The sequence below is a fragment of the Odontesthes bonariensis genome, chromosome 12 (assembly GCF_027942865.1).
Source record: "Odontesthes bonariensis isolate fOdoBon6 chromosome 12, fOdoBon6.hap1, whole genome shotgun sequence".
In the NCBI taxonomy this organism is placed as follows: Eukaryota; Metazoa; Chordata; class Actinopteri; order Atheriniformes; family Atherinopsidae; genus Odontesthes; species Odontesthes bonariensis.
Window position 1 is genome coordinate 25,998,046 of NC_134517.1, and position 19,477 is coordinate 26,017,522.

The 19,477-nt window shown below is 37.4% G+C and overlaps 1 long non-coding RNA gene across 1 annotated transcript; it reads left to right on the forward strand.

The window, feature by feature from the left end:
• Positions 1-14,028: 14,028 nt before the first annotated feature.
• LOC142396197 (uncharacterized) lies at positions 14,029-16,476 on the forward strand. The gene is made up of 3 exons (XR_012772519.1): positions 14,029-15,952; positions 16,083-16,330; positions 16,407-16,476. It is a non-coding gene; the product is annotated as an uncharacterized LOC142396197 (long non-coding RNA).
• The last annotated feature ends 3,001 nt before the right edge of the window (positions 16,477-19,477 follow it).

Consider the following 19,477-nt stretch of genomic DNA (forward strand, 5'->3'; position numbering starts at 1 on the left):
ACATAGCCCACCCACAAGCTTTGTCAACCTTCATCCCAGAGTTTATGAATTATTTAGATAGAACAAACTAATCAAATCATGAATATTTACACATGCTTGTTTTATAACTGCAATAACTAAAAGTTACATTTAAGGGATAGAAAATTGCTCAGTACAACGCAACTGAAAAAAAAAACACATGCAAAGGAATTTCTCAAACTAATGAAGGTGTTAATTTGCATGTGTTGTCTTTTGAAGCAGATCACAGACTTCTAAAATAAATTAAACTTATAGAATAATGAAAAAAAACAATTTAGATTTTGACTTAATGCGAGTTAAGAGAGGTAGAGCAGCCCAAACGTATGTGTTGTATTTGGGGAACTGTCCTCTTCCCAAAAATGACCCCATGTGTCTGTTTGCTCATTCAATTAATATGAACCTACAATTAAATTGCAGGAATATATGACATCTTGTGGTTATAACGGCATCTGTATGTGAAATGCCATAAAATGGCATCCATTAAAGTGCTGCTCATAATCATACCATCCAACAGTCCTCCTTCCTTCTTGGATTTTGTGGCTCGCTAAATGAAACACTTGAAATGACAGCTGCTCTGATGTGAACATGCTCATTGGAGACCTGTTTCCTTCCTGTTGTCTATAGAGACTGTCATCTAGAGGATGCCAATTTAACCCTTTAATGTCCTTACTGAGAAAAAAGGCAATGTGAAAAACATTCCCATGAATTATTTCATTTTCTCAGGGATGTCATAATGACAATCAATGTTTTTTGTTCTTTTCAAGAAATGGCCAATACATCAATTCTTGGTGAAAGTATCAATATTTGAAAAAGTAATGGGATGAAGAATACAAACTTTTAGCATTATGTACCTAAACCGAGTGGTAGATGAAGTGAGGCAGGTTTACTTTCACAAATTTTAAGTAAGATCCAGCACAGTCACTAGAAACTGTGTTCTGTTTATTCGGTTATTATTATCAATAGTATGAATTCGGTGCTCTGGGTTTTATGTGGTGAAACCACAGCTGTCCATAAAAATTCCAGAAAAAGATCCTTAAATAATGATACTTCATTCAACATTGTCTCACTGAGATATGAAAACATATATCCTATTAGTAGAATAAGATATAATATAAAATATTACCTGTTTTTGGTTAGTAAATACTTGGAGGGAAATATCTCTGTTTCTTTCATAAAAGGTGGTTGAGCGTTTCTTCTGCTAAAGGGGATAATGAAGGAAGCACAGAAGCTGCTTTCCACAGCATCTAGAGAATTGGACCAGTTCTAAATACTAATTCCGTATGGAAACTTACGAACTAAAACTTTTTGAGTCGCTTATATTTGTTTCAACTCTTCATGGCAGGACATGTAATTGGTCTACATTCTTGAGGTGTTGATAATGGCAAAGCTCATGCAAAGTCACTCCTCAGAACAAGTAGCCTTTTTGTTTTTCTGCCTCTCATCTTCTTTATCCAGTATGTTTAAAAAAAAAATCTGAAATGGAGGTGGATGTCGGCACATGTAATCAGTTTACTTGGTCTGTGATATCGTTGAGCATAAAGTCAGCTGCAATCACTTGTAGTTGCATCTCAGCATCAGCTCTAAGGCTTGAGGGCAGTGAACTGAAGGCCTCTGAATATCTTATCTACATTTACTAATATACTTATATAACGGAAGGTTCTTGTTAAGACCTTCCCAGGAGGAGATGCTTAAAGTTAAAAAGTCAATTTAATTTATCTGTAATACCGCACCAAGCCAGAATCCACTGTATAATGCTGTTAATTTAGGAAACCCAATTAAATAAGTAACTTTGCACATGGTCTATTTTTCAGAGGAGTTGTTCCAATTGTATCTTTAAATAAATGAACATAAGTGCTGACCAAGATATCCTACATCAGAGGCACACATCTGTATGTGGTGACAAGGCATAAACAAGTGATTGTCTGTAACACAATCATCAGTCATCGTATGCACCATAAATCATAATAGTTTAATTTATTTTGCATTCAGAACCGAGGGAAGTGTTTGTGTGTATCCTTGAGACTACGGACTGTAACACTTTGTTTCCAACTGATGGACGATGCTCCCTTTTGTTCATAGTAAAGAAATGCAATATAAAAATATGCTTTAGCAATGGGAGAGGCTAATGTAACAGTTTTTCCATCCAGTTTTATCGTTCCAAAGAGAGAAGTTGCTCTGCCTGGTTGTGATTTTTAGTTGTTAAAAGATGTTTGAACAGCATGCACTCCATTACACAGCTTCCCATTATAAATACAACCACGGAGTTTTTTCTTGAACAGGTTCAGAACGTTATCAGTAAAGTTAAATTGCACTTGTGTTACACAAGGTGCTATCTAAATTAAGTTGAGTAGAACTGAGTTAATATTGGCTGTGTATGTGAAAATCTGGGCAGAAACAGAAAGCAGATATGTTTGTACCCTACATTTAGCTTTGAGTTGAAAATAATCTCTAAATTATATATGCTAATGTATGCTAAGTGGATCCAGATGTGTGAGGCAGGACTCATGCCACAGAGCACTCTTCTAGGGTGAAGGACCTTTACCCTACAGAGTCCCCTTATGTAAACAATGATGTGGTGGAGGAGCCGCCTGGTCTCATGTTGTATCAGTTCATTACAGGCTCCAGCTCTAGTGATGCATGAAGTAGCAACACAAGTGCAAGAGGGGATGGTGCAATCTCTTGAGTGGTAATGTATACAATTAGTCAGAACAGAAGCAGAGACTCATGTAGTATTATATGTAGTATTTAGATACTAAAATGAGGCTCGGAAAAAGAAAGAAACAACCCATATACTGATGTTTACGATGAGTTTTTATTGGCATACATTGGAAAATTAAAGTGGTTTGAAAAAGAACTCAAGGGTGAAGGCTGATCAAGGTAGATCAACCACTTCTGAATAGAAAGCATTTATATAATAAAGAAATATATATAGACGGAGGGTATGTTGGAGCCTACCACAGCTGGTCAGTTTTGATTCCCCACATTGACCTAACATGCATGCTTTTGGACTGCGTGAGGACTCCAGCGTACCCAGAGAGAACCCATGCATGCACAGAAAAAACATGCAAACTCCATAGAGGAAGGTCCCAGCTGAGATTCAAACAAGGAATCTTCAGCTATGAGGCAACACTGCTAATCACCAAACCGTGGAGCCCTATACAGAACCCCAAAAGGTGATGTCAAGCTCCTCTTCTCGTTTTTTTGTTTTGTACATCTTTGATTCGTTTCCTCCCCGAGGAAGCAAGGAACAGACATAAAGAGAGGAGTCAAAGTGTTATAAAAAAATTCTGAGCTATCATTGTAACCTGGAGTCAATCAGTTATGACATATGATTCAACAATTTTGTTACAACTTGTAAGTAAGGGTTTTTGTTAAATGAGCACTCACAGGGTTCATGTTAAACTTTTAACTCAATCTATTTTTTGGAATAAATCTTTACACATCTTTTCTACATTACTAATGCCGACAAAACAGATTTACTTGTTAATCCTCGTTCGCAGCTTTCCGTGCAAACCTCCTCTGTCATTCAGTTGCGTTTTGGGAAATAAGACTACGTTCAAGATGTTTTGCTGGGCTCAGTCTCTGGGTCACAGAAAGGAAAATAGAGCACATCTTCTCCTTGCCAATAAATTAACTAAGTATAATTCAATGATCAAAAGTAGTCAATGTTTTCCCAATCTACTTTGCTGAGGACTCAAGTAAGTGCAGTACCAGATTTAGGGATGTTTAAGTGAGAGGTGGTCTTGTTTTGGAGGTCCTGTTCTGTGGGATGGTTTAAGATCAAAGGCAACATTTTAGAGTGTCACAGGGCTCGTTTTGTGATGAATTAATAAATCCCTGGAAACCCTGGACCAAGCAATTGGTGACAGTGGGGAGAGAGGACAAAAAAAAGTTTTAAGAGGAGGGAATTTCTTGAAAAACCAAATTCTGGGACGGTGGCCCGGACAGCAAGAAAGAGAGAGACAACAATGAAGTACTGTTCTTTGTTGTCTCTCCCTTTCTTGCTGTCCGTGATCTTAAACCATCCCACAGAACAGGACAGACCTCCAAAACAAGGATGCACTGATTGCATGGCAGGTGACCAGAAAACTGAATTTTCAACTTGACTGGCAATAACAAGTACACAGAAATCCATTGGTCACGTCTATGTGTCACAGTCACTGCGACCCATTAGCTACGCACACTTGAGTCACATCCAAACATATCTTTAGCGTGAAAGTTTATGTCAGAGGGCACAGTTTATCTTTCCTTTATGAGGCACATGTTTACCAGTCATAACCTTACATGGAGTCTCTAAAACTCACAACAACAGCCTTTGGATTAAAAAAAGTCATCACTGGGATGATGTTGATTGATCTCAGCTCTCTGCAAACTGCTGACCGCTCACTTGGTTCTTTATGTAAGTCTGGTCACTATAGTCTGGTCGACTTACTGGTTTTATCTGGCTTCATGTAAGTAAAGATGACGGATAGCTATAAGTATGATGTCCAATGAAAGAATATGTCAAATGAAAAGTATTGCTTCAAGCACAAAACCCTGTGGGACTCCAGTGTGTGAGGAAGGCTCATCATTGACAAGAATGAACAAGAATTTATCAGACAGCTATAATTAAAACCAGCTTAATGTTGTTACTTTAATCTCCATAACATATTCTAGTCTCTGTGATAGAATTAAATTAAAAGTATGTCTGACCGGACAAATTATACGGACGTTGTCCTCATCTATTGTCAGAGGAGCACTTTCCCCAGTGCTGGTCCCATGCTATTTTGCTCTAAAGCCTGCCTAGAAGTTTTCTTACAAACAATTTAAATGCAATTGCTCACAAAGTTGATTGGCTGCAATTTATTTACAATTTCAGAGATTTTGATGAGACTTATAATAGGTCTATTTTACGATAAAACTCCTTGTTCATCGTAACCCTAAAAGCCCGCAGATAATGTGATAAAGATAGATTGGTAACATCTAATGTAGGAGTTATAATCAATTTAGTTTACATCTTTGAACAGTTTACTTATGATAGGGTAAAAAAACACAATTTGATAGTTTAGATGAGGCTTTTATTGTTGATAACTCAATAAGATCAACACAAAAAAGGATGTACAGTTGTTTTTAAGGCTTCTGTACTGATCAGTCCATATTTGACAGAGATATTGGGATTTTATTTATACAATTTTATTTGTGAAGAAAATCATTAAGTCATCACTAATGTGAGTGAAAGGAACAGAGCAACACCATGTCAGCCTGTCTACAGTGCTGACAGAAACCTGGGGTTGTTCTAGCTCTTTGCAGGGCTTTTTATATGTAATTAAACTATCTCTCTTGTTTTGGTGAAATTCCTCTGTTGTCTCGTACTAAGATATCTTATTTAGTTTCTGTTTGTTGTGATAATTCTTTTCCTCACTGGTCATTAAACTGTACTTACCTAGAGCTGTAACTGTACTCTGTAGAATTATGAGTATTCCACAAATAGATAGATATTATCCCTAGCTCAGGCTGTGGAAAAAAGGTCATGCAAACACTGATGGCAAGTTAATGTTAGCAGTTTCAAGGGAGAAAATGTGTTCTCTAAACCGTTAACCATGAAAATGATTATGACGATGAGGGTGATGATATGCATTATGCAGTGCATTCTCTCCATTTTGAATAGCAAAAGGTGCAGGTGCTTGCATGAGAGAACTAGTCATGTTTTAAAGTTGTCATATCTGCGTTGTTATACCACAGGCATCAGAGCTTGTCTGATCTTATCCAGACTGGATATCATGTTCTAATGTTTGAATCAGAGGGACAGGGAGATGACATCTATCCATCATCTATATATGTTTCCATTTCATTTCACAGGGAGTCCCAAGGGCAGGGTGAGGTTTCCAAATTGTAAGCAACATGAGTTTGCAACCATTATGCTTCATCTATTTTTGTGTTTTATCTTTTATGTATAACCTTTTAAAGCTATATTTCATATTGATGGTTCTAATATTTAAGTTTGTCCAGTGGTATTTTGCTCTTTAATTTCAAACATGTCATAGTTCCCCTTTAGAAATAAGTTATCTACACGGCTTTAAAAAATCTAAAGCTGCCATTTTCTTAAAATATTTTAGAAAATGTAATGTCTTAACTGAGGTAGAACCTCTCAGGAATACCAAACAGAATCTTACAAAATTACTATCTACCCTTCTCCTCCTTTCCCACTACAGAGGTAACCCTCATCAAGGTGACCACTGAGACACTTGCCTGTAGCTGCCCCTGCCCCTTATTCCCTTTTAAATCTCATTTCCTCATCAAAACGTTTGACAAAAAGGACAGTTATATCTTAATCAACCATCTGAAGAACACTGGTATCAATGATGTAGCTCAGAATTAGCTTATTACTAATTTATCAAACACATCTGTCTCTGTAAAACTTAGGCTCCCGTGTGCCTTTCTTCTGGGGTGGTCCTCAAGAGTTTATTTTGGGACTGCTCTCATTTTGTGACTGGGCAAATGACGCCTAGCCATGGCACTGATGCCGATTGTACTGCGGATTATACCCAATTATAAGTCCTGTTCAAGCTTAGGTCCACAGTGCATTATGTCCTGCAACACTACAATAAAAACTAGACGTGCAAAAATGTCCGGAAGCCGAATGAGTTTGAATCACATGAAATTATAATTAGCCTCAGTGGCCTCAGCACTTGCAGCTCTAACATATTTCCCCCAGTTTGGATGTATAATCTAGTGACAGAAAAGAAACAAATAACATAGTTTGTGTTTTTTACTTGGCCTTGTATTTTGATTATTTGGTCCTGCAGCTTAGATTTTCACATTTCAAATTATAAAACCAAGCTCAGATCACTTTTAGCTGCTGTTAAAACCATCAAAGCATTTATTCTTTGCGGATTCAATGCATTTCATCCCATTAGGCAAACTGATTATGCAAATTAGCTTTTGTCTGTTGGTACTCGTAAATAATTTGCCATTTCATAATATAACCTTGCTTTGATTTCAACTTTAACTGTTATATATTTATTTGTTAAAGATATTTTTTTAAGTTGACATTTTTGTTGTACAGCACTTGGTGCCTTGGGTTTTCAGATGTGGTATATAATATAGCAAATTATTATTATAATGTTTACACTTACAATTAACTTCAACTTATACCATAGTGGCCTAAGGTACAGTGGCTATTTTTCTCAAGGAGTTTCAGCTTCTTAACGCAGTCTGTAGATGTCACAATACTTTATAACTCTCCTGTCAGTTCATTTTACAGTATCTACATCAGCTTTGCTTATTCGGCTCATTGAGATGGCTGTAGCTCAGTAGCTAGAGTAGTAGCAAAAGGACTGAGAAACAGATGATAAAACCAATAAAGCCAATTCATGGGGTGACTAATTATTTATTATGCTAATTATTTTGTTTTGTTTTTGTTTTTTTGGGGGATTAAAAAAGTTACAGTGTCGGAGATTCCAACATCTCAAGGACTTCTAAAACAGAGATAAATCCAGGTTTACTGGAGAACCTCTACAACCTGCGTTCAGGTGAGCTTTATTTTCTACAGGAAAATCATATATAAACAAGTGCATCTGCTCTTTGAACTAGAGGCATCATCTGTGAGATCACCAGTAGGGTTACAGTGCCTTGGATAACATTCCCTACCAACAAGGACAACCTGGGTTCTGCCCTGACCCGAACACTCAGAATAGGAGAAAATCCCAAAACCAGTACAAGAAAAACAGTTACTCATAAAATGTGAAATTCTTTATCTATCAGATAATGTGGACAACAGACTGGACTGGAGACAATACAGTGAAGCAATCTACAAGAAAGGACAGAGCAGACTGTACTTCTTGAGGAAGCTAAGGTCCTTCAAGGTTTGCAACAAGATGTTGCAGATATTCTACAAGTCTGTTGTTGAGAGCGTCATTTCCTCTTGCGTCATCTGTTGGGGCAGCAGCATCAGAACCAGGGACCTAAAAAGACTCAACAACCTGATAAAGAAGGCTGGTTCTGTTCTGGGGACGACTGTGGAACCTCTGGAGACAATAATGCAAAGAAGGATTTTGCATAAAATCAAGAGAATTATGGACAACCCTGAACATCCTCTCCATGAGACTGTTATCAGAAAACAGAGTCTCTTCAGTCAAAGGCTTCTTCAGTTTGGATGCAAAACGGACCGCTACAGGAAATCTTTCCTGCCCACAGCCATCAGCATCTATAATAACTCATTGATTTAAGTGAGCTACATCAACATTTAATTTCCCTCTGGGATAAATAAAGTATTTTTGAATTGAATTTGAATTGAATTGAATTGAATAGGTTGCCAGTTTGTAGGAACAAGAACTCAGTTAACCTCAGTCTGGTTGACCGAGGAAAGAAATATTGAAGGCATATGTGTGTGTTATCAATTTTTTTTGCATCCAATGTTCATTTGATCGTCTAAACTCCGAACCTTCCTTTGATGTCGTCTACATAAAACTGAGAACATAAAACTATACAGGCATCTCAAACTGACCTTGAGGTCAGCTAGTTTTGTATGATTGTGTGCATTAGAGCAATTTGTGCTAGGCTGATGCAAATTGAAATCTTTTTCTCTTTGCATATAAATAAGGACAGGGCTTTATACTCCATCACAAAAAGTATGGAAGGTTTCAGTTCACCTGCACACAGTGGAAAGAAGTGATCATAAGAAGAGTGCAGGCAAGGTTGCAGGTATATCAAACTGTTGATGCCTGTGCAACTGTCCCATTATTGTCTTTTTATGAGCCACACATGTTTTCATACATTCTGCTGCCTTTTTCTTTCACCGTGTGCAGTTATGAAAGGGCTATACCACAGGGGCAGCAGTCAATATTTCCTTGCGAGCTCTACTCTTTCTCTAAATGGCTGAGCATTGGGAGCTTCCTGTTACAAATCAAGGTTATATGGTCAGAAATCTGTGGTAGAAACTCAAGGGCAAATTTTGAGCATGCTCAATTACTTTTACTGCAGTATATCAGGAGCCAGACAGACCAATAAGGCAAAAACTGACATAGTTTTATTGTTGATTTGGAATTCAGGTTCCACCTAATGGCAATTTTAATGGATGCATTTCTAAGTTTTCTCTTTTCTTTTAGCTGATTTTGTTCTCCACCAACCTCAAAAACAACCTGATCTCACATTACGACGTAAGATCTGTGCTTATAGACCTAATTGCTGTCCTCTCATATAGGGTGGGACATATTCTTATGCTGTATAGAGTGTATACTTTATTGTAAGCCATGATGTTTTTTGAACCCTTTGCAAGTAGTTTTGAATGCCTTACCCCATCAATTAGCAGCTGAAAGTGGAAGTAAACAGTGAATGTGAAACAAAAATAAGTTTCAAACATATTTAAATATAGAAAGGACTGAGTTGCATGGCAATCTAAATCAGATCTTCACCTTTACAGGCAGGTGAGTAAATCCGTCACCAAACCTCCATATCTTCTAAATACTCAAGGTGGAGGTTTGCTTTTGTTGCCTGTTAAAGCTGGCATTGGTATGTTGACATGCACAGCAATGTTCCAGCTACTGACTAATTCTGAGGTGCAGTGAATGCAGCATGTTTTGAACTTGAATTTAAAGAAAGGAGGCTGGACATTTCTACTCTGTGACATATAATCCACCACAACTGCTCTCTAAATGAGATATTTTCAAACGCATGTGGCTACAAACAAAGACCAGGAGTTGTATTTATTCTTTTATAATTTTTCTCTTTTTTTTCATAGTATTTCCCTACAAAATTGAGTCAACCCATAAATGTGCAAAGTAAGCTAAGTAATATGGATAGCAACTGTTGTATTTTCTGCACTGAAATAAAAAGAAGAAGAGGACACATGTGGGGAGACTGGCAGGGATCAGGATGAATCTACTTTTTTCTTTACAAAAATACTCATATGTCATCCTTTGAAAAACACAAAATTCTCTGTTCTGAAAGTCTTAATACACATTGGTTTATTTTAGTTGGTCAATCCTGGTGGAATTTGCTGAACATTTGCTGAACATTTGTTCAGACTTCAGAAGTGATCTTAAAATGTGATCTTAAATCTTAATCTTTAATCTTAAAAGTTTGGCCTCATCTCTCCCAACATCCAGTCACAGTCAACTGCAAACCTTGATGATTCCTTTATATCTTATCTAGTGCTGTCAGCAGCTTAAAGGCGTTATTGTGTATTTAAATTTAGTATAAATTTATAAGCATAATAACACACTTAATCTAATTGGGAATGTATGTCAGTACATAAGTATGCATGCTTGAAATGATGATTTTATTATTGTGGGCATGTTAAAAAACATCACTTTGTCTACAGCTTGGCAGAGCAGTTGCATTAGGACCGTAGACTCTCTTTTTTTGTGCATTTGCACATCTCAAAGTGCTGATTATTTTAATTAATCATTTTCATGTAGCTTTCTAATAACCTTATATTGTTTATCTTTTTCAAATGTGCCAAACTCACTGTCCAAAGTCTTTTAAAACTTTCTAAAAGTATAATTTAAGTTTCATTTAATCTTTTTTTCTCATCAACACAGTTGGATTTATGTTCAGGGTTTCCGATCAAAACAAACTGACTCCACAAAGAAAAAGATCAAATGTATTTTACTCCACATGAAACATGAAACATGAAACAGAGCAGTTTTTGATTGCTCGTTTGCAACCTGGTTTTCCCTCATCTTCCCCCGCTTCCAGGCTTTGTTTCTCAAGCTGTTTATCGCATCAACCTCCAACTGTCAATCAGCAGACCCAAGAATCTACATATGCGTACTCATTACAAAATTAGAATATGCTTGCATAACATTGCTCAATAGTACCACTAGTGGTCAAAGACTCAACAGGATATCTTTTAAGTAAAGAAATTAAAAAGCAAAGATGATGAGACCAATGAAAAATAAAATGATGCATGGTTTTCTGGATGTTTGACCTTGTGCTTGTCATACAAAACAATAAATGGGATTATTAGAAACAAAGTCAGATGATGTTGGGCTCCAACAGTGCAGAAAAACAGTACACGGGAACTTGGCAACATTTCTAGCCCAGCTTGAGTACTCACACAAACACACTGATGCAGTGTTGCTTTGACAGTAATATAAAATGAGTGTGAGGACTAGAAACACATCACTAAGTTTACAGTGTCCCCCACCATGACGACACATTTAAAACGCATCAGTGTCTACTCCTTGTGGGATCTCTTCCTGTACCCTTCTCTCATTATATCACATGACTGAAAGCTTCAACCATCTGCTCCAGGCCATCTGTGCGAGAACCCTCATATCTCAGCCCTGTTTTGGGGTGAAAATCAATGAAAATCAATCAATTCAATGCTAATAATCCCTCACAGATATACAAAATGTCCATTAACGTTCTTTAATCTGAGGGGGGAAAAAAGGAAACGATAGTAAACTTTTTCTTTCAGCACTTGATTTAAGCCTTATGATAATTTCAAATAGCCACGATGTGTATCATAATTTTTTTTTCATTTTTTCACTAACATTCATACGTCTTCAGAAACTTAAGGATCATCATTACTCTGTCTTGGTTTAAAAGTTAACAATAGTTAATTATGACCTCTGTTCTGTGATTACTGTTTCCAATGGGTGCATTCCTCTATCTTTGTTTTAGCAAATTGTCCAACGAACATGAAAACCCTTCACCATATTTACAAAAATAATTACAAGATTAACTATGAATTTTTAAATGATCTATGACATTCTTGCTTGGTTTGTTGTAAGTTGTTACGTCCAGTGATTGCTTTGTTTGGTCTTCCTTAGTAATACTTTTAATGCATATGACAGCTTGCAAACACTCCATTTGCTGGGTCAATGAAGATTTGGGCACAAAATGTAGGTCAAGAGGCAGGGAGGCTGGCATCAATGACATATTCTGTTTATGCGGCACTGATGTTCAACACCCTCCTGGTGGGAAGATTAATTGTGAGAAGCACAGTCGTCACACACGTCTAACGGACACCTAATCAGGGTATAGTGTGCACTGTTACATCCCTTCTGTGTTTCATAATGAATAAGCCTTCAATAGTTTGTGAGCTTTAATCTTGAAGTGCTTCAAGTGCAACCAAGCAGGCAAGTGCAAAAAACTGCAATTCTTCAAAAGGCCACCAGAGATTTGCTCCATCTGCAAGTCAATCTCTTTTAACACCATGCGTAAAGCCTAACTTTAAAGCCCATATAAACAGGAAAACAGCTCGGTGCAAAGATCTGTTTTGAACCTTATAGCTAATTTTGATGTCCAAGAGAAATATGTGGAGTAGAGATATTTTGTAACTAATTTGTAAACTTTATGGAGACTTAACGTTGTGTGCAAAAAAACTAACATGGCCGAAAAACAGATAAGTGCCATTGTGGCTACCCAATAGGCATGCTCAGTGTCTTCGTATTCTCAGTCAAATGGCAAAGATCATGCTGTGATTGACACAGCATGGTAATTGTTACATTTACTACATAACAACAATCATTTTTTTGAGGCTATGCTCCATTTTGGTAAATAATCAAGTACGGTAACATCCAGCTTGCCTTTGTTCCAAAGTGCGCATTCACAATGAGCTGCATAAGTTCAAAAGTCAGCTGGTGTTCATTTAGGCAATGTTCCGTCGAGCTGAACAACCGGGTGTATCTGGTCCTTAACAAGCTAACATGACAGCCAAAATTCTCCTTTCAAACTGAATAAGGGAGGCCTGCTGTACTGCACCCTTATACAATTTCCCAGGAAATGTCTCATAACCTTGAATAAAATATAAATATTGATTTTGACTATTGATTTATGTTTTCTACAGTGTCGAAGATATAATAACCATGTGCGTCTTGTACATAGAAAGGTTAGTTAAGAATTAAAAGTTAATTAAAATAAATACAACTCTTTATTTTAGAACAGATACTCTTGTGTCAAGAAAGTACAGAAGAGTATTAGGGCCAGGCATAAGAAAAAAAAATAATATTTTGCCTGTCGAGATTAAAGTCAACATGTCGAGAATAAAGTCGTTTCAACATTTCGACTTTAATCTCGACATGTCGACTTTATTCTGAACGTGTCGACTTTAATCTCGACATGTCGACTTTATTCTTGACAGGCAAAATATAAATATTTTTTCTTATGCCTGGCCCTAATACTCTTCCGTAAGAAAGCAAGTTGTGAGAATTTCAACCTAAACATAAAGTGCCCTCCATAATGTTTGGGACGAACACCCATTTTTCTTAGAAAAATGTATATATGAAAAAATTATATATTATTTTTGCAGGGATAAAATCAACTGTCTGGAATATCATTGGGAAGAAAGAATGCACTGGTGAGCTCTGTAATCACAAAGGGCATGTATGCTGCCACAGGCACTGGCACCCTTATCTTCATTGATGATGTAACCGCTGATGGCAGTTGCACAATAAATTCTGATGTTTACAGAAACATTTTATCTGCTCAAGTTCCACCAAATCCCTCCAAACAAGATAACGATCCCAAACATACTTCTAAGGCAACACAAAAGTTTCTCAAAGCTAAAAGATGGAAAATTACAGTCACCAGATTTAATTCCAATTGAGCATGCCTTCTACATGCTGAAGAAAAATACTTCAAGGCACAAGCCCCCAGAACAAGCAGGAGTTGAAAGTGGCTGCAATAGAGCTTTGGCAGTGTTATTGCTCTTTATCCTCAAACAGGCATCTTATATTCAACTGCGTGTGTCAAATTCTACAACATCTGTGCTGTGAAAACATTTCACACCTCCTGTGTTCTTTGGAACCTTCAGTTGGGAAACCCTGTTTTTAAATATACAAAACACCAATTGAACATGTTAACAAGCTCAAATATTTGACTTATAACAGATGGAGTTTAGATTAGATTAGATTAGATAATAATAATACTAATACTAATACTACCACTACTACTGCTAATAATAATAATAATAAAAACTCTACAAATGACTCTGTATAAATAAATAAATCTTTATAAATGCGATGAATATGCGTGTCCATTACAGCCCAAGTTATATTGAGTGTTTTTTCTTTTTTAATTGGACCTCCTCAGCTGTCAGAGTGGTGCAACAATACAATTCTTTGAATTTTACCATTCCAGGACTGTATATGTTGCCAACTCTTAAGCTAACCTGACAGGGTATGCACCCTGCATTAATGTTTTTAATGTCTCATTATAATTACGCACACTTAAGCTCTAACATTCCCTTTCCTCTAGTTCTGAATTTTATTTCTATCAAATTAAACAAGCTCTTTAGCTGTTGAGCCCCTTGTCAGTCCTAGAGTGGTACAGTTTTGTTGCAGTTTTGTGAGCACTCCTTGGTGTCACACATCAACTCAGAGTGTCTAAAGTGTTAGCTTTCACGTTATCCCTCATAATGTACTTTCAGGAAAATGAGAACATTGACAGAGAATACTGTGAAAAAACAACTTAAGTAACTAAAGTATTGCGTAATCTACCAAAAAAAAAACATGCTTTGATTGGAGAAATGAGTTTTGGATGACTGAGTCTGTCACTTGTTTAGCTGCAAAGCAACTGTTGAAACATTGTGTAGTTTGACTGAAATATTCTGCCATGTTTTCTTTCAAATGAGCACAGCAGCCTGTTGCAGCTAACAAGCTGTCCTTTAGCTCATGGTTATGCTGCAGCATGTAGCGTGTTTGGCCAATTACTGTGTTTTCTATGTAGAGATGAACTCCTCTCTGTTTTTTGGAGTCCTCTCCCCTTTATAAAAAAGAAAAATCCCAAACACATAAGCATTCACTGAGACGCTTGCACACATCTGCCCTATCATGGAACATTGAAGATTTTGTTTGTGTATGCGTGCAGCATTATTCTATACTTACAATTACAATCTTTTGGACTAGTCCAGGATAGGAAATTTGTATTTTATTTCTCATAGTTTCGTACTTATATCACAAAATGCGACCCGGTGTCTGCGCCGCTTACTTGACATTTAGACCACCGGAAGATGGGAAAGTGTGGATCTTTTGTTATTGGAGGACTGATAAGATCTGATAATGAAGGAAAGGGGGGGAAAGCTGGACTCCAATAACTTTTCATTGCAGGTGCACACCCATCGAGATACAAACACATCTTGTCTGAATATTTCATAGAGAACACAAACCTTCCAGCTTTTTGTGAGAAACACTGTCGATCTCCTAGCAGCTACCGTTATGCAACCAGCTGTATTGCCGCAGCTACAGGCAATATCTGGGGAATGGAGCTCCTGAGATAAACTGACATAGACTTGTAGTTTAAATCCTTGTTTCTGTTTGGCCCATCAATAGCATTAATGTCTCATCTGAGCTGAAAGTACAGAGGATGTCATTTGCTGCACACATTGTGAGGCCCACTGAGGCAAATTTTTGATTTGTTGCTTAGGGATCTGTATAAAAGGTTAGTCTGGTACAACAAGTGTGTAAACTTACTGAGGGAAACAAACAAAAGAAGAATCATGTTTCCTTTATTTGAGCTAGTTCTTAGGAAAAGTTGAGTTGTAGCCTTGATGGTAAACATGGATGTTGCTTGAAAGACCTAACAGATCATGGATGCTGCACATATACACAACACAGTGCCAATGAGGATCTGTACAATCACTACAGTTATCAAAGACCAGAGTCAAAAATTCAGTACTTGACTGAATTTTCAATTAAACCCCTGGCAAAGAGGGGATTCAGTTTTATTTATCAGAAAGCAATTTCAGATTGTGGAACAAAACTATTTCATTTGACAGCTGAACAATCTGGCTTTTTGAAACATAGCAAAATAGATACTTAGATGAGTGTCAGGATCTGGAAATGTCTGCTTGTTGTGGTGTTTTTGCCTGCTGCTTTCTTCTGCTTCCGACAGGTGGCGTCGGTATCTGGTGGTGCTTGTACAGGTGTTCTGCATCAGGAGCTCATTAAGTGGGAGCATAAAGGGAGTCGGCTGCCAGCACCTCTTTGTCAGAGTGTTACACAAGTTGGTACGAGTGTTACCGCCTGGCTCCTTCATGCTCATAGCTCATGCTACCTCGTCTTGTTCCTATTGGATTTATGCTCATGCTTATTGTCTGGTTCTTAAGAAGATACTCACGTACCTTGTTTTGTTCCCAGGATTACCTGCTATCCAGTTACCAGGTTCCAAGCTCCACGATTCAAGTTTACTGCGTTTATGTCAAGTTCTGGTCGAACTCCATGCTGGCAGCTCCTCTGATCGCTCCCACTGAGACCGAACCCTGCTTACCCTCCAACATACCAGACTACCGCTTCCACGCCACCTACGTTCGGATTCAGCCACTAACAAGCAGTACGGCTCAAGATCTGGCTCACCTCTCTCTGGCAAGGAACCACAAGATCAATAAGTAAGCTACACTGAAATCTACTGCAGATATTACTCTCTAAAGACTCAAGTCACTAACCTCATCTGTCTCTGTCCAGTGGATGTGCCGGCTCCCGGGTTCCCGATCCAGTTCCTCGTCAGTTTAACAGTTTTCATAAGAATAAAGACTTTAAAACTTACCTCGTTCTCCTGAGTGTGTTCTGCATGTGGGCTAGACACCTGGCTGAAAACATGACAATGAGTTAATCAAATTGTTGTAATCAATGGCTTTTTTTTTAAATCTCTGATTGAATAAGTGAAAAAATCTAAGTAGTTGTTGCTGCTCCTCTGGCTTTTATGACAGCTGAATTATTTGAGGCATTCACTTTACCAGTAAAAAGCAATAATCATTGGTCAGTCAGGTTCCAGCTTTCTTGTAGCAGTTGACAGATCAGTTTTGCTGGAAGGATTCTGATCAAGGTCACTTATCAATTTCCACCCCCAATTTTTTATTCAATTGAGGTCTTCCCTTTTTTTTTTTTTTTTTTTTTTTTTTTTTTTTCTCTACATGATAAAACAATTGAATAAACACACGTCATGACTGGTAATTTAATGTCTTTTTTTTTCCATGGATTCCATGATCATAGTCTCCCACTCTCTTTCAGCTGTAGTGCTGAAACATGGTCGGATAAATACTTTTGCAGAACAATATGTTACAATGAATCTGACTTTTGACATTCTGGATAAAGTGTTATCATCTTTTCTATTCTTAAAAAGACTTACATCATTCCTTGTTAGTTTCGGTCAAAATCATGTTTATGATGTCTAGAGAACCTATGGCTTCCAAATTCTACTCAGTTTATCACTGAGTATAATTTAGGGGAAAAAATGGCCTCAAGCTATTCTTGTGATATTGAATGACCCAACAGATGGTTATACGGTGGGCTGACAGACAGACAGACAGACAGATGGAAACCCAATATAGCGTATCATCCTCCTGCCCCAGTTGGCACAGAGGTACACAAAGAAGATCATCTTTTCCCAGAGTTTATCTTCTTGGCTTTGAAGGTTTTTTTCTGTAGTTGCTGGGTTATCTCATTCCCTTTCATACCTAATAGGTGCTGGGAAAATGAATGCAGGTGCCTTTGAAGTCTAGAGACTACAGAAAGAAGTCAGGCTGAAATAATCCTGCTCCTGTAAGAACAAATATACACTCAGTGCAGGCACACAGATATAACCAGAGCTTATTATATCCCCAGACATCTTACAGTGGAAGGCTGATCATCGTTTTATCACCTACTTATCTGGGTTCTTTGCACCCCAACAATAAAAAGGACTGCTGGCAATATTCTCATTGACAGCTTATATCTTATAAGCCATTCTCTTTTGTGTGTGTTCCACTCTTAAACTTTCCTACACGTATTCGTCAGCTGTTCCATAAAGAGGTTGTCTTTTCTGCATCTTTTAATGATGTTAATCCATCTTTATGCCATCCAACATGGCCATAAATTCTGACAGATCCAAACACACCTGCAAACATTAATGCAGGAGTTGTGGTTTTAATTAGGTTGAGAAGAAGAAAAGAGCGAGTCAAGTCGGAAATAAAAGATGCCGGAATACAAGCAGAAATTTAGTACAAAAAATGTGTGATGTAAAAATCTTATATCTTGCCTGTAAAGAAAAGATAAAAGATAAATTCTTTTGCTTAGAAGGCATTCTTCTGCTGTCTTTAATGGGGTGCTTTTCTTCTAATATTACCAATGCAGCCCAGAAATAGGCACAAAAATCACTCTGTTCATGCTAACAGATAATAAGAGTGCAAACGTTTTGTGAGACCCAGTGTATATTCAGTTGGAGGTTTCTTTCATGCTCACACCACATTTGTATCATTTACAGATGGGGTGTGATCCCTCCCTCAAGATGGAAAAGGGAGATTTCAAACATGCTGTAAACCTTATGAGTAGGTCTAATGAAGCTACAGTCATTCTTTAGCCATCAAGTTATTGCAAGAAAACAAAACGATTCATTTTCAGTGCCTTAAACAAACCACATGATAGAAACAATAAAACTGACTGAAAACAGCGAGTAAGCACAAGAGGGAAGTTCGAAACGAGGCCAGCCTGAAGGGAGACAAACTCATAAAGTCCAATAGAATACCTTCCTCCTTTTTATTTTCCCAAGATGAACTAGTTCCGCTGTTGAAAACAGTAACAACACTCCTCTTGTGAGACTATACCCCGATATGACTGTAAAAAAGAAAATAAAAAGTTATATAATACAAATATCAAGTGGGTTTAGCCGAGGTTTATTCCCACAATTGCCTACAAACATGTGCACCTTCTCTACACGTATTTAAAACTACTTGTGCTGAGGCAATGGGAGCTGCAAAACAGTGGCAATTTTCTGAGCTGCACTTACCTTGTAATCAACAATAGAAGAAGCCTTGCCAGCCACCTACTCAGCAGCTGTACAAAGAAATGCTCATCCGGGGAGCTAAGACATTCAGAAATGTGATGTTACAGGTCATACAGAAGTGTCTCATTCTGACATCTTTTTATTTGCACAAAAACGAGATGGTAGTTGATGTGAATATAAGGGATCCACAATCATCAAGGAGCCAACCAAAAAAACTGCTTGATTTTGAATACGGGTGGTATAATTTTCCTCCTTTTCTATGGGTTTAGGATGGGACCTAAATCATCTCTGTTGCTAAGTAACATCATTGGAGGCCCTGTTTCATCATCTGTGACCTCACAACACAAAAATGCCTAGAAAGGAATGAACAAAGTGAATCAGTTTCCATGGACTCATAAATTTCCCAACTTAACAATAAAAACAGACACTGATGATGGTCAAAATGACAAACTCAAGGCTCCAGAACGGTCGTTCACAAATGAATCGATAGCATTCATCTTTTATACATCCTATGACATGTAGTCTCAAAACCTGAAAACATTATAAAAGAATGTATCAAATATTGACGCCAGTATCACTTCATGTAACTTGGGAAAATTCTAGAAAAATTTGCCTACAAGTTTATCTCTCCCTCAGTTTTAGACTGTACTTGTGCTTTTAAAAAAGCTATTAGTTCAAAAACCTAGCAATAATCCCTTTGTAAGTATGCTTGAGATTAAATGCAGCTGCTACTCCTGATTTGGCCTCAGAAGGGGAATTAACACAACTGATATCA